Source organism: Triturus cristatus, chromosome 11 (genome assembly GCF_964204655.1).
Source record: "Triturus cristatus chromosome 11, aTriCri1.1, whole genome shotgun sequence".
Taxonomy (NCBI): Eukaryota; Metazoa; Chordata; class Amphibia; order Caudata; family Salamandridae; genus Triturus; species Triturus cristatus.
In genome coordinates this window covers 436407099-436422678 of record NC_140594.1, presented here as the reverse complement: position 1 = coordinate 436422678, position 15580 = coordinate 436407099, and the positions used below count along the sequence as shown (strand labels likewise).

At 42.2% G+C, this 15580-nt stretch overlaps 1 protein-coding gene across 1 annotated transcript in view; it reads right to left on the bottom strand.

Moving 5' to 3' along the window:
* TMEM230 (transmembrane protein 230) overlaps window positions 1-15127 on the bottom strand; it is an 83260-nt gene extending 68133 nt beyond the window's left edge. The window contains exon 1 of the mRNA XM_085636356.1: window positions 14989-15127. The gene's annotated coding sequence lies outside the window, so the exon portion shown is untranslated. The remainder of the gene's footprint in view (window positions 1-14988) is intronic.
* Window positions 15128-15580: the final 453 nt, after the last annotated feature.

The following is a 15580-nucleotide window of genomic DNA, read 5'->3' as shown; positions in this document are numbered from 1 at the left end:
TTTGGAGAACAAAATGTTTGTGGTATTTTCATCATAAACGTTTTCTTTCCAGGACAATGGATGATCCGTTGATGCTCACCGCACTGTGAAGGTTAAGTCAGTTGAGTAAGGGATACAATTCGGTCTGTAGCTAGTCCACAAAAACCACTAGCTCACTCATTCTTTTTTTGTAAACACATTTTATTGATTTGCAATAAAACAGTGAAAACAGCCCGCTGGGCGTTGCGGAAGGCATGGCGTTCATCTCAAGATTCAACACAGTTGGATATAAAAGTGCAAAATAATCCTTCAGGTTCGATTGCCAGTCCATCTGTTGGGGGAAATGTGGTGATGCACACCTTAAGCCAAAGCCCGCCCGCTATTCAGGATCCTGTAGTGCTTATTAGTGCACTCTATGCGTCCTACACCCCACTGGATAAACCTGTGGGAATAACAACCAATAACACCCCCCTCCCCTCCCTCCCAACTCCCTCTAAAATCTCTCTAACCACATCTCACTCATATGGTCTTAAAAACCTGTATTCCCCAACAACCTGGAAATTCCTGAGGTGGGGATCTATAATCTGACCACACATTTGATGCCTATTTAAGCATACTCAAATTTGAGTGAAAGACACATACTCGTTTCTCATAACAACATATCTCTTCGGGTGAAAATGGCTGCAAGACTCTTTGCACAAGTGTCTGGTATCATTCAGGATAAAATGCCTATTATCATACGACGGGTGTCAAGTACCTCAAATTTGTTTGATATTACAGCAGCCATTGTGGTTTGACACACGCGGATATTTTACAGAATAAATAATTTAAATATAAAGAGAACAGGGCAGTATCTGACTACACATAGGTCTTTAATGCCACTCCCTCCCACCCCCTCCCAAGGTATTACCATGTGTGTAAACATATTAATTTTTTTAACCAATCGTGTACTCTTTTTGAGTGGGACAATCGGAGGCATGGGCAAAGAGGGCAATTGCCCAGGGGCCCCACCTGCCCTAATAACCTGATACATTGCTCATAAAAGCCAACTTCTTTTTCTAATCTAACAGCGGAGCATGCATAACAAACTTTATTAGATTTACTACGGGTTTTTACAATACGGCAAAGTCACACAAAGGGATGCAAAGCATGGCATACTCTTGCAAGTATGTTTACTTTCCAGCGCAAAAAGTATTATGTGCTGGAAAGGTGGCCGCTTCTCAGCACAGATAGTGCTTTGCATCCCTTTGAACCAAAGGAACATTACATGGGTGTAACCTGGACAGATTAGCACAAATACCCTTAATTTTGATGTAAAACTCAATCTAGTAATATAGTCAGATTAGGCTTTGTGTAAAAAAAAAAATAACACCCCTTCGAAGCAGGCTCGAACATGAAGAATTGTTTTCCTTTCTCAAAACATTCAACACATTGCATCTGTGGTGCACTGTACACCACACATACGATGCGTAGAATGTTTAAGAATTATCTTGGCATAGGGTTTTTACTGGAAGGGTATGCTTCCAGTAGAAATGTTAGAAAGCACACACACACACCTCTGCACAAAGGTGCAAGGGTTGTGCGTAGTGCTAGGCAGCCAGTTTGTACACTGGCACAGGAGCAAGGTGTAGAAGAAGGTCACTTTAAATAACCATTTCTTCACTTGCACAATGCAACGCAGCAACTTTGGTTTAGGCGCTGTGTTGCCCTAAAAGATAATACATTTGCTCATTGCATGCCCGGCCTGTCCAGCCTTAACCCTTGCACTCTCAGACAGTTGTTGGTAATTAAACTACACCATTATCTTTCTATGAAATTTCTCTATCCTTGTTTCAACTTTCCTATTCTACAATAACCCTCTCTCTTAACCTCTCTCTCTATTTCTCTATGCACCGCCATCCTCTCTCTCAAACTCAGCTCTCTCTGCTTCACCTTCGTCTCTTTCACTTCTCCCTCATTTACCTCACTCAAATGTATCTCCCTCTATATCTCTCTCATGGCTTTCCTCTCCATCACTCTCTGTGCCTACACCTATATCCATCACTCTCAATCCCCTTTCCTTAGCTCAACTCTCTACTGATCGCTCTCGCTATACTCCGCTGTTCTTTTTCGATCTGACCTCCCTCCAACTCTCCTCCATCTACTTCACTTCTCATACCTCACCTCTATCTTTACCACACTTCTCCAGGTCTCTTGTCATGTCTCTACTTCCTTACCTCTCTCTTAGCCCTTTCTCTACCTCCCAACCCTCACTTACCTTTCTATCTCTTTGCTCTTTCTACCTCACATTTATCTCACTACTGCAACTCCTTCACCCAAACCTCTCTCTTATTACCTAACCTCTCAATTTACCTCACTGTTAGTACACTACCTAACCTCACATTTCTCTTGTTCTACCTCTGTTCCCTTTCCTTCAACTATCTAACGTTCTCAAGGCCAAAGGGTTTTTAGCAGTGTCAAACCCTCCAATTCGGTAAATCAGAGGGTTTGTGAAGGCTAAAATCCTTGTTATAATGTACTAAACACATTTGGAGATTCAGAAAAGGCTTTACAAATCAGTAAATGGGTGTAGAAATGGTTTCAGAATCACTACTTGAAAGAAGCATGTTTTGGACACACCTTCCAAATAGTGAATCTGACCCTGCTGTATCAATGTATTGCGACCGTAGTATATTGAAATTTTACAGACTCCCAAGTTGGGGTGGTAACTGATTCGTAATAGGGAAGAGGGCCCGTATGGACGCATCCCCCATTGAGAATCTTGAAAAAGTTTCCATTGCCAAACCTATGAAACTTTTTGAAACAAGAAAACATTTTTTTTTTAACATAGTCTTCTTTCCTTTAAAGGAAATGGGCTGCATTTGTTTTAAAAGTGGTCTTTATTTCAACACACTCACAGACAAGGTGGTTAGCTGTCCCTTACAGATCACCATCCTTGTTAATGTGGCCAACAGCAGGGGTTGCAATTACGACCTGCCCAATAAATATCAATTAGGCTGGTAATTTTGCAACACCCTGCGATTTAGTATTTTGTGAACAGAACTACCAGTAAATAGATCCGTTTGCTAAATCTGAATTGGAGTTGAAAAAAGTCAATGCTCAATCTGCAATCTTTTTTCCTAATCAATTCTTAGTATGTGAGGCTCTAAACATCTTACTCCTTCCTGCCTACCTCTATTTCTCTACCACTTGTACTCTATCATCAATCCCACTCCCTCGCTCGCTAACCATCACCCTCTCTTGCAAATACATCTCCCCAAGGATCTGCTTCTCCATTTCAGCTCACCCCCTTCTCACCTCAACTATTTCTCGCACCCTTCGTAGGTCTCGAATAGCGTTGCAGCGCAACGCACTGCTCGCTTTGCGAGGCATGCAGCATACACTATAGCGGGGGAAGCTCGCCCAATTTCCGGCCATATTTGTGATTGCTCCAATCATACATTCTGCATTGTGATTGGGGTTTAGCTTGTTAGTCCCGCCACCTGACGGCTATGTCGTCATTTTTGTTCCTTCCTCGGCCCCTTTACTTCAAAAACAGTTTTGTTTCCCTGCCTCTTCCCACCCCCTCCCGTTCCTGCCTTCTTTCACGTTCGCACTTCCGTTTAAAATGCAATAGGGCTCGCGTAAATACGAGTCCTATTGCGTTTTCAATGCTTGTTTGTTATTTGTGAGTGAATTTGCACTCTTTGTCTCGCATGCGCACGATGCCTTACATTGTACGCATGCGCAATAAAACAGTAGCGTTTTCCCAATTCACGGCGGGAGGCAGAGACAGCACAAGCACCTAACGACTATAGCACTGAGTCGTTCAGTCATGACGCTGCCACCCGGTCTCATCGTTAATCGTTGATTTCGAAACATCGATCAGTGAACGTTTCGTTTTTCTTTACAACTCATCGTTGCTTGTTTTTAAACGCTACATATTAAAAAACTGCAGTTGCCAAGCTATGGGCGCTGGCTGCTGCGCTGTGGTGCATAGGCAAGCGTGGATGCGGTGAGACACAATGCTGGAGCTCCGGTCTGGCGTCCTCGCATCGTCAGGCGAACGAGTGGGATTTTAACACCCTCTTCTGTCACTTGCAGTTGGGAGAGCCTGAGCAGGCGGTCTCAGTTTAGGGGAAACGGCAGGGGTCTGGCACGGACATGGAGATTCTGAAGTGGTTCGCCAGAAATGACTCGTATGCCAAGGCGCCAAGGCAGGGGCACAGGCCGGGAAGGTATGCAGTATCGCGCAAACCATGCACTCACTGCAAGCGTAAACTCACCCGTCAGACGCCTGCCCTCCCTCTGAAGACTGCCACACAAACCTGGATTGCTATATTTAGTAACCAGGAAGAGCTCGGAATGCCGATGAGCCTTCTGCCAACAAAGAATACTGTCTGCCTCCCTGCTTAATCCGTCTCCATAGAGACTGGCCTTCCCTGGCTGTGGGCTGTCTCCCGGTGCACTCTCTTCATTTTTGTGGTCAGTCAAGTGTGGCTTATATTAAAATATTGAACCGGTAGCCATGTGAGAATTACGCCAAAATGTGCTCGCTGCAGCCTAATGCATGTTATGCGCAGGGGGAGCTACGCCAAAGCAGTGCTCGGCTGAAATCCATATATCTCCTCTTTACCATCTGTATATGTTTACAATGTATGTTTGTGTGCAATTTGCTGCCATCTTGTCGGGCCTGAAGATGTTATGAATGCAACTTCCTGGCTCACACTTAGTTTAAATTTGATCTGAAATGTCTGGAGGAAAATCAGCGTGATCTTGTTTGGATGGAGGCGAGTGGCGCAACAGACTGCTCCTAATGAGATTTAACTTATTTTAGTGGAAGACTCTGCCCAAAAAATCTGGCTTGAGTGAGCATTTCAAATACTTATTGGAGCAGAAATGTATATTTTTTACATTAGGGTCCTCTCTGTACCTTTTAGTATCGGTTACTGTTATCACCCCTTTCACACTGTATACAAAGGTTTATAAAGTGGCAGTGTGTAACAGCTTTGATATGGGTGCTTCATGATAATTTCAAAGAAGGGATTGCAGATTATTCAATTTTACTTAGTTTAATGCTAATTTACACAAATTCATTCATGGAAATGCCTGGAGGCTATAACATTTATTTCCACTGATTGGGGAAGAGCACCATTCCTGGAGGTACTACAATACCTAGTTGATGCATAGAATGGAAACGTTTTATGTGATCCTTATCAGCTGTTTTCTTGATTTTAATTTATAATATGTGTACCGCGGCTGTGTGTGCAAGGATGTGGTCTTTTAAAACCATACTGCTTACATTTAGTGCGATAATGTGCTGCATAGCTAAATACTTATAAGGTCCGAAATGCGAGACCCATTGCATTGCAAATGCTTGTTCTAAATAGATCTCACTACCAAACCATTTCTTCCTCTCACAACTCTCTACCTCTGTATAAACTCCACGCCACTGTCTCTATGCCACATATGTCTCTCAACTTCCTCTTATTAATACCAAGTTCCTCTTCCTACCATTCACTCCTCTCTCTACCATACTCTCATCTCCAGTACAGTTAATACCTGGCCAATTTCTATATATCTTTTCTCATTTTGCTCTCGCTCTACCTTGCATCTTTTTTCTTTTTTCCTCAAGTCTCTATGTCTACCTACCTTTCACTGCCCATACCTCACTCTCACATTCACCTCTTTTTCTACATTATCTTTCACACTCCCTCACTCCTCAGATCATTGTACTACACCAGAGGTCTTCAAACTTTTTTACTCTGAGCCCCCCCTAAGCAAAATGTTTTGAGGTCAGGCCCCCCTCCAAAACTTTATGACAAGGATTGGGGGAGCGGGAGGGACATGGCTGCGTGCAGGGAGCGGGGCTTATGAGATGATTTCAGGAATACTTTTTCTATAGCTTATGAACTGCACCAAATATGAGATTTATAAAACAGCAAATGCATCAAACAAAAACAGATATCCCAAACAAACTGCTCCCCATAATTGGGGTGTTGTGAGCCTCTCACACTCTTTGACCCCAATGCAACTATACCTGCTGCACTAATAATAACTACAGTCCTGGGTAGCAGTCTATCTCCTTTACCTCTTTTACCTCTTCCCCTCCATGATGGATAATCACCTCTGTCCTAATGCCTGAAAGGGCAATAAGCTCTGATGCCCCCTTTTTTTAAAGGTAGACAGTCATAATTGTGATGCAGTGGGCCCCCAAAATCCCTGGGCCCCAGTCCTGCTGCATCTGCTCCTTTATGATAACCAGCAGTGGCCACTTACACACTTGGCAGCAGTACCAGCTTCACTAATGAATGTCCCTTTAAAAAAAAAAAAACAGTTATATTGTCCCCTTCTTTGGGGTATCTCGCTGAAGAAGCAGTCTCTGGCCATTTGTAAACATAAAAATGAGTCCGCATACAGTGCTCCCTATTCTGGGCCGTCTCTTTGACAATATCTATGAATCTCGCTCCTTTCCTCTGTCTCCTAGACCATCACAGTGAGGCCTCAGGGATCAAGAGGATTAGGGCTCTGCATCTGAATGCGGCCCTGCTGGCCTTCTACCTGCCACCCCATGGACTCAGGTTTCACAAAAAAACTGCCCCTGAATGGTTAATACTGACTTTGAGATGCCTCTGCCTGAAATTGAAGTGCGGGTGGTAGTGCAGAAAGTTAAAAAAGAAACCATGGAATTATGAGTTTCTGCAGCAGCGTTTTCCACATAATTATCAGTGTATTGCATTTGCTACATAATCTGCAGATTTCAACAAAAAAAACTTGATTCTAGCGCAAACGGAACAAAAGTTACTTAAAGCGTCACAAAGCGTTCCGGAGCAGTGGAAAGCCCTTTGCAAAGATTGACTGGTAATCTTGTGGTTGCTTGCTGCTGTATTTGGGTGCTACACTGGTACTAATGAGGTGAAATATTTCCCCTGACAGTGTTACCGTGAGTTACAATGACAAAATAATGAAGTAATGCTAACCACAAAATGTGGCGCATTGTGCCGCATAATTTACCTTTTCTTGCTGCATACTTTAGTCAAACCTGCCGCATAATGTTGTCCTCTTCTGCTGAATAATTCCAGTGGATCTGCTTAAAGCTTTATGGTGGCAAAGATCTATTCTTTTTAAGATGTAATGTAAAGGAGTTATCAGCTGGGATCTTGATTAGTGGAGACACTTACAAAAATGTCTGCATTTGATACAGTTTGATTACTTATTACTAAAAAGTGGGGAACAACCTTTACAACGCAACTTTTACAACACACTACACTTACAACGCATTATTTACAACGCAAAATCCATTACAACGCATTCCATTACAACGCATGACACTACAACGCATTTTTAAAAACTACCTTTACAACGCATTCCATTACAACGCATACTACCTTTACAACGCATACCATTACAACGCATAATATTACACTACACTATCCAACACTTACCCTACTGTTGCACCCCCTGGAGTTAGAATAGTAATTTTTACCCCTATACTATCCAACACTTACCCTACTGTTGCACCCCCTGGAGTTAGAATAGTAATTTTTACCCCTATACTATCCAACACTTACCCTACTGTTGCACCCCCTGGAGTTAGAATAGCAATTTTTACTCCTATACTATCCAACACTTACCCTACTGTTGCACCCCCTGGAGTTAGAATAGTAATTTTTACCCCTATACTATCCAACACTTACCCTACTGTTGCACCCCCTGGAGTTAGAATAGTAATCTTTACCCCTATACTATCCAACACTTACCCTACTGTTGCACCCCCTGGAGTTAGAAAAGTAATTGTTACCCCTATACTATCTAATACTTACCTTAAATGCAATTTAATATTATGCGTTGTAATGGTATGCGTTGTAAAGGTAGTATGCGTTGTAATGGAATGCGTTGTAAAGGTAGTTTTTAAAAATGCGTTGTAGTGTCATGCGTTGTAATGGAATGCGTTGTAATGGATTTTGCGTTGTAAAAAATGCGTTGTAAGTGCATGCGTTGTAAAAGTGTGCGTTGTAACGACATACATCCCTAAAAAGTATGTTTTGTAAGAACTTTTTTTATCTCAATCACTGCATCATGTTGCCGCTGCCTAGCTTAGAGTATGTAAACACTGTTTTAAAATAATGACTTGCATATTCACAGTGCTTTCTGCCACAGGCTGGGACCTCATAGCACTATATACAGGGCCATTGGAATTATGCGGCAGGAGAAGACCAAATTATGCAGCATGGTTGACTAAATTCTGCAGCAAGCAAAGGCAAATTATGCTGCATATTTTGTGATAGCATTACTGCACTATTTTGCTATTTTTACACTTGTTAACATTGTCCTGCCCTTTATTGCCCCTCATAAGTACCACATTAACACCCACATATAGCAGTAAGCAACAGAAAGGTGACCAGTCAACATTTAGAAAGGGCCTTCCACTGTGAGGTAACATGTGTTGCTGCATTTTTCAATCTGCAAATTATACAGCAGATGATGGATTGTGTGGCAAATGCGGGAAAACCATAACTATGCGCTGTGAGTGCAGGGTGAGAATGAGGAGTGAGTTGTCTGAATGCAGGGTGAATTCCCAGACACTTTAAGTTAATCAGCATGTTATTGACGGGCGTAGGGTTTCAGATATAAGTTAAACTATTGCTACTATGGAATTAAATCAGGGAATCGAGGGTGAAGGAAATAAATAATGTGCTGATCCTGCAACAAACTTCCAGTCTTATGATTAGGGTTGCCAGCTCATTATTTTGATGTTGCAGACAGTACAAAAATAAACAGTCACCTAAAGCCCTAATTTCAGCACTTATCTGTGCATACTTCGAAAAGCAAATATAAAGCACTTTTAAATGTGTTCTAGGGCTGCTTGAATGTTTCGTGACTGAAAATAAAAGGAACAGACAGAAAGTCAAATTACAAATGAATACATACTTTTTTATTTAAGACCCTATTTAGTGTCAAAGCAAGGTCTTTGCAGGCTCTTTAAACATACATGGCTGGCCTTTTTTCTATTGGCAACCCTTTTTATATTCATTTTCATGAATTGCATTTTCACACTACAGCAGTATATGTAAAATACAAATGTAAGGAGGAATAGGCAGAGTCGGGGCCCAGGGGGTACTGGAAAAAGAAGAGAAAAAAACAGCCTCCATAACCAGTTTCCAAAGGTATGCAAATGGTCTTTAAAGACCTGTGAAAAACCGGGGCCTGCTGGAGTCTTAAGACTCCAGACACTGCCCAGCGAGCCCCAAGCAGCACACCCACTAACCTCTGGCCCCACGGCACTCTGAGGGCTTCGAAGTAAATGAAGACAGCCTGGAAATGCAGCAAATAAACATCGCTGCACTTCCAGGCGTCTTCATTTACATGTCCTTGCAGAAGCCTTCGTGCCCCCCTAGGAACCAATCCACGCCCCCCCCAGGGGGGCGCGCCCCACAGTTTGAAGAACTGTGTACTACACTGACTCTCTCTGCATTTGCTTCTCCTTATCTCTATCTCTCTCTACTGCACTCTAAAATTATCCCCTTTGTAGCTCTTTATTTTTTCTTCTGGCTATCTCACATTCCTTTATTAACTTCTATCCCTACCTCACATATATTTAAACATCATCTCGATCTCTACTCCCGCTACTGCTCATCTCTCACTACACTGTTCTGTATATCTCTCTGTCAATCTCCTGTATCCTACACTACCCAGATTATATTACCCAGCAGGGTCACAGGTATCCATGTAGCCAGAGAAGTCACACATATAAATAGAAGAAGTGGGCTGAGACAGGAAAAGAAAAATTAGGAGAAAGTTATTTGATTTTTACCAATGGAATGGTTTAAGTGCTCAGAACAGTGCTTTGATTTTCACTGTTGCAGCAAGAAATCCAGTATATAAGAAATTACACATTCGCACTAATGTTACAATTTCAATCACTATGTGTATATGACTTATTTTAAAATTATGCACTAGCACACCAAACATCTAACTAGTCACCCATAGCATGTTTTTCCAATAGTGGACGTAGCACCCTGGTTAGACACTGAACTGCTGTTATTGCAACTAAAACAAATCTAGATCAAATCTCAAAAAGAAATGCTTGTTCAACCATTCTTTCTGGTACTATGTGGCTGGATTAGACCAGGCACTTTGAGCTTTCAGTTGCATTTCTGTGTCCCTGTTTCTGAAGGTCTAACATATAACTGAATATTGTTCAGCATCACTAGGACTTGAATGACCCGTAAAGGGGTAATAAAGTTGTTCCTAAAAAGGAGTCACAAATATATATATTGCTGATGCCCAAAAATCTTTAAGTTGTCACTGGATTAACTGACTATAATCAAGTAGTGCAATGTCTGCAATATTTGCCATGCGAGCAAGTGGATTATTAGTTGGGGTGAATGTTAGTCTACCAATAGTAATTATGCCACTATTTATGTTAGTGGGCCCAGTAAAGGATTAAGTAATATAAACCCAAATTAAACGCATGGTAATTGTGGCACAGATCAGACAGGGTTAACTTAAGAAAATGTGTAAATCATTTACAAGTTCTAAAAACACAAAACAATAAAAAAAAATCCTAGCACAATTTATTAAAATTGAGATTCATTCAATGAACAAAACGATACCAAAATGACAACAAATCCAATATGGGTAACTGGAGATATGAATTTTTAAAGTTTAAATAAAAATAGTGCCAAAATCTGTTACGCACCAACCACGGTCATCCGATTGTGCTTGGCTGAAACCTAGATACGATTTCTGGCTAACCATGATGGAGCATGGGTCGGGCAATAAAACCAGGTTCATCGTAGTCAGTAGTTTTACCTTCTGACTTGGCCATTGAAACAGAAGTCCAAAATCCCCAGCGGGGCAAGACAGCAGGCTGTGGCCAAAAAGGGGTACACAAAGCCAGTTAGACATTGGACGAGATCCCAGAGAAGCTGGTGACTTTTGGCAGGAAAGATCTGAGCGGATGAAATTCAAAATGTGCGTAAAAGTACTTTTTTCACTGGCAGGATACTTTCAGCACATTCGCCCTGTGAAGATTTCTACCTTTGCACATAGTCTCCTTTTTGGATTTCAGATTCCTCCAGCAGAGCAAGGCTGAAAGCTGTAGCCGATACGGGCTCAACGAGGATGGATAGCATTTCCGCGCCTTCCAGCTGAAACGTATTTGTAACTGCAGAAAAGCTCAGAGTGGGAGCAAACTGAATCTTTGGCCCGCAATCGGATCGACTTGGTAGGTTTGTCCTGATCCTCCGTAGGCCTTTGGAGCTAAAATGTTTATAAACATGTAAGGTTTCTCAGAAAGTTTTAACCAGTACACTTTGACACAGCCATGGGTATGAGGACCTCAGGGACAAAATGTGGCGGTCAAGACTCAATACAGAAGAAGCCACTAGCAGGGTCTAGGGCTGTTTCAGCTGGAACTGGTCAGCAGGGAGCTTCAGGAGAAGGAATTCATGGAGCTGGTTGTGTCCCTGTAGCTTATTAGGAGGCCAGCCAACCGGCCCTTGGAAGGCACTTCTTTGTTTTGGATAAAAGTAGAAGCATGTCCAGTCTTTCTGGTCTCCTCAAGTCTCAACAGAAGGAACAGTCCTTCTGTCTTACACCGGTCAAGCAGTGTTCTGAAAAGGGTGCTCAGGGGTGCCACATTGATGCCTGGTGGGGTGTCTCCTGGCCCCTTACTAAACCATAGGGAAAATGTTGTAACATTACCCACTTGTACAGCAGTTCCTGTGTGCCATATTGCAAACAATCCGACAGTGCCCCTGTCTACCTAAATCCAACATGGCAGAACCTTTCTTCCCCTGTGCATAGCTTCTGACCCTAGGTGTGGCGAGGGAAATGAGCAATCCATTCTCTGTAGTCACTCAAAACCGGGTCTAAAGGCAGCTCCTCTCCCACTGGAACTGGTGCCTGGCTGACTAGATGGGCAAATGATGGGGAAGGGTCTGGTGTTAGCTACATCTTCCTGTGACAGGATAGGCTACTTTTAAGTTATTTAAGTTCCTGGACATAGACCAGAAATCATCCTGTTAGAGGAACAGAATACCTCCTCACACCCAAGGTCTTTATTTCACCTCTGGGAGCAAGTTCACACCTCATTAACGAGCTATTCAGTACAAGGGTGAAAGTTGTAGGCTTTTGCAAATGGGCTTCTAAAGGCTTTAGGCAGGTAAAGGTGACTTTTTTAAAAAAAGATCTGTAAAATACTTAGTACAAATCCAACTTTACCAATGAAGTGGGTTTGTAAGAAATATTTTTAAAAGTCCCAAGAATGAACTTTGTAGCTGTTTCTAAGCACAGATAACATTATTTAATTTAAGTATTATATCCCAATGCTTTCCTAATTAACAGGCCTGCTGCAGTGAAAATATATTTTGTGGTCATGTCACTGTAAGGACATGTTTTACATTAAACATTTGCATGTCCTACTTTCAAATACCATGAACCATGCCTTATTGGGCATTAAGGCTTACTTAGTGGGTGGCTTACTAATATTTGAAATAGGTTTTAAACCTGTTAAAATGGGTCGACAGGTTCAATTTGCCGTTTTAAAATTGCACAAAGAGGCTGCAGTAGTAGGCATGTAAAAAAATAAAGAGAAAAAAACATACCTTATCGTTGCAGCGTCTCTCCTCCGTCAGCACTTGCGAACCAGTAAGAACCCAGGCTCCCCTGACCAATCACAACAGCGTTGTGATTGGTCTGAGCGTCGCGGTTAGATGCTGCGCCAGGAACAGGGAGCCAGGGCACATTTTCCACGCAGGCTGCAATGCAGCCTGTGGGGAGAACAGTGAAAGTGCACAAACCACTCCTGCTCTGCCCTGCTCTTTCATTAGAACAGCCCGGCCCGCCCCAGCCGCTGGAACAAATAAAATGATAATAATGTTCAGTTATCATTTTATTTTTTCTTTGTTACAATGCTTAAAAGCAGTGAGGCGACGTTCTGCTGTAGCGGAGGAACCGCCACTGCCTGCAAGGCTGCTTAACAGAGAAAACGTTCCAGTTTGCTCAAAGTGTTTTGCCTGGATGCTCCATACATCGTATCCTCCTGCTCCTATGTTCTTCTGCGCTTATTGGCAAATGTCGGGACATTGTATCCTACAGCAGATAGGGTGGTCTGACCCATGTTCCAGAGCCAAGCCAGGGCAATCACACAGAAATCAGGACCACTGACCAACCTGTACTATTGTGCTTGGCTTAATCTATGCTCAAAATTGTTACCACAAAGGAATACATAGCAAACAAACACAGCCAGATACTTTAAATATGATTATTTCAAATAGGACGTACCCAGATTCTTTAAAAATGACACTGAGGAAACAGTTTCCATTGTTTTTAAAGCTGAAAACGTATGATAACGAGTACGATAAAGTGCAGCAATAATGCTGCAAAATGTGCATTTGTGTGCTGTGAAATATCCATTTTTATGTTGCAAATTTTTTTAATCTATGCCACAATATCCTGGAGCGGAGCAATCTGAAAAGCCAAACCCAAAAAAGCTCCATTCTCCAACACATTCATCTTTACGGAGGGTTGGAAAATGGGCCTTTTGGGTTTTTTTTAGTTTCACATGAATGGAGGATGTCCCATTGTCCTTTTCTTCCCTTTTCAGTTCCTCTGGTGTGGAAGGTCTGTACTCGGCCAAGTGGAGCAGAAGGATACAGGGGATATGGGAGCGGTTAGTCCACTATCCTTCATGTGCCAGCAGCAAATGTCTCACTTTACAGTGAATGAGTAAAACCTGCTGTCTGGTCCGTGCCCAAGCTGAAAGCAAGGGATAAAGCAGGGCCACTGGAGTTATGGGATTGCGTGACTGCAGCGATTTCCGCATTATTATAGATTTGCCGAATAATCTTTCATTTGCAGAATCTGCAGATTTTAACAAAAAACAAGTTTGGTTTCTAGCTCAAACGGTTCAAATGTTACTAAAAGCACTGCGACACATGTTACCGTGCAGAGGAAGGCACTTTCCAAAACGGACTGGTCACCGTTCTGTAGCGTATTGCTATAGTTGGGTGTTAAACTAGTACTAACAAGTTTAAAAATTACAAAACGATGAGGTAATACTGTCACAAAATGTGCCTCATAATTTGGCTTTTCTTTCCACATAATTTACTCGTACTTCCTGCATAATTTCGCTATCTCTAGCTGCATAATTCCAGTGTTGAATTTTATTAACTGTTCAATTAATTAAAATCATTACAGAAAAACAGTAATTCCAATGGCCTGGGTTGAAGGTACAAGAGAGGCAGCTGGGGGCACTCACATCAGGTGGTCACTTAGCAATCCATCAGGGGAAACAAATGCACATGTAGTATGCCAAATCACACTACCAAGAGATAAACTGAGAAGTCAAAGTTTTTTGAGGTCAAGTCTATTTATGCTCCTGGACTTAGAAAGCCAAGTATATCTATTAGCCATTACAAGAATAGTAAGCATTTATAGCACACATTTTATTTTTTGCATTTAACAATAAATGTTTATTACTAGCCAACCAAACTCATCTAATCACCCACGAAATAACAAAAATGTTAAATAGCCCTGCAGGTATTCAAAGGGAATGCCATGCGCGTAACATGAGAATGCAAACCACTAGCGCGTAACTCGGTCATTATAGCAGGATTGTATTTTGTGTCCAGGAGATTATTCAAGGATCTCTGCAACGCAAGCATTGCTCAACCTATGTGCACGGGCTAGAAACCTGAGAGCTGCATGCTACATAGAAAGCTCTAACATGAATCAAACCTGTGATCAACCACTACATACGAATATTTTCTCCCAGTGTACTAACCAAACATACCCTGAAATTGTGTTTACACGCAGCGATCTCAATAACCCCCATTAAAGCTATTTTATAATCCAATTACAGTTACGTAAAGTAGAAGGGCTCTAAATTTGTACTTGAAACAAATTCAATGTGCGGCACTGTAAAAAAAAGAAAGAAAAAAGGTAGATATATATAGAATACATATGGACTGACAGATCATAGGCCCAATGGCAATTAATCCGTAAGTCATTTGAGATACTTACATGGACAGTCTGTAAATGGCCAGTCTGTAAACGCAGCCCAAAAGTCCACTGTCCGTTACAGATCTTGCTATTTACATCTATCATGAAGTGCAGTACTTCCGGTTTGCAGGAGAGCCAATCCCTTTACTGAATGTATTGTGGGAGTATTCAAGAAGAGGACGGGATCATAATGTGCAAGACTACCGACGATTGGATCATTTATCGGAAACTCGCCAGTCAATCTTAGTACGTTGCAAGGATTTCGAAGTGCTCATTGGCCGTGGGTTCCGTATGTGTCAGTCTCCGCCGGTGTGTAAATACTGCCCAAGCTAATGACTGCAGTTTTCAAGCTCACAACAGCAACGACCAGAGTCGGGTGCGATATTAACAGTAAAATTGTACCCGGGCGATGACAGGTGACTGTGACCCGGGCAAGTGTTGTAGCCGCCCGCCCTTCACGATTCTGGAGGGAGAAAGAAGGGGCGGTGCTTGGCGCAAGCAGCGGTAGCAGCTTGACAGTTCTGGGGGGCCCACAGTCCCATTTGCATAGATTGGCACACAGACCTGTAGCACACATTGATGTAAAATGCAAAATAGACATTTACATACATGT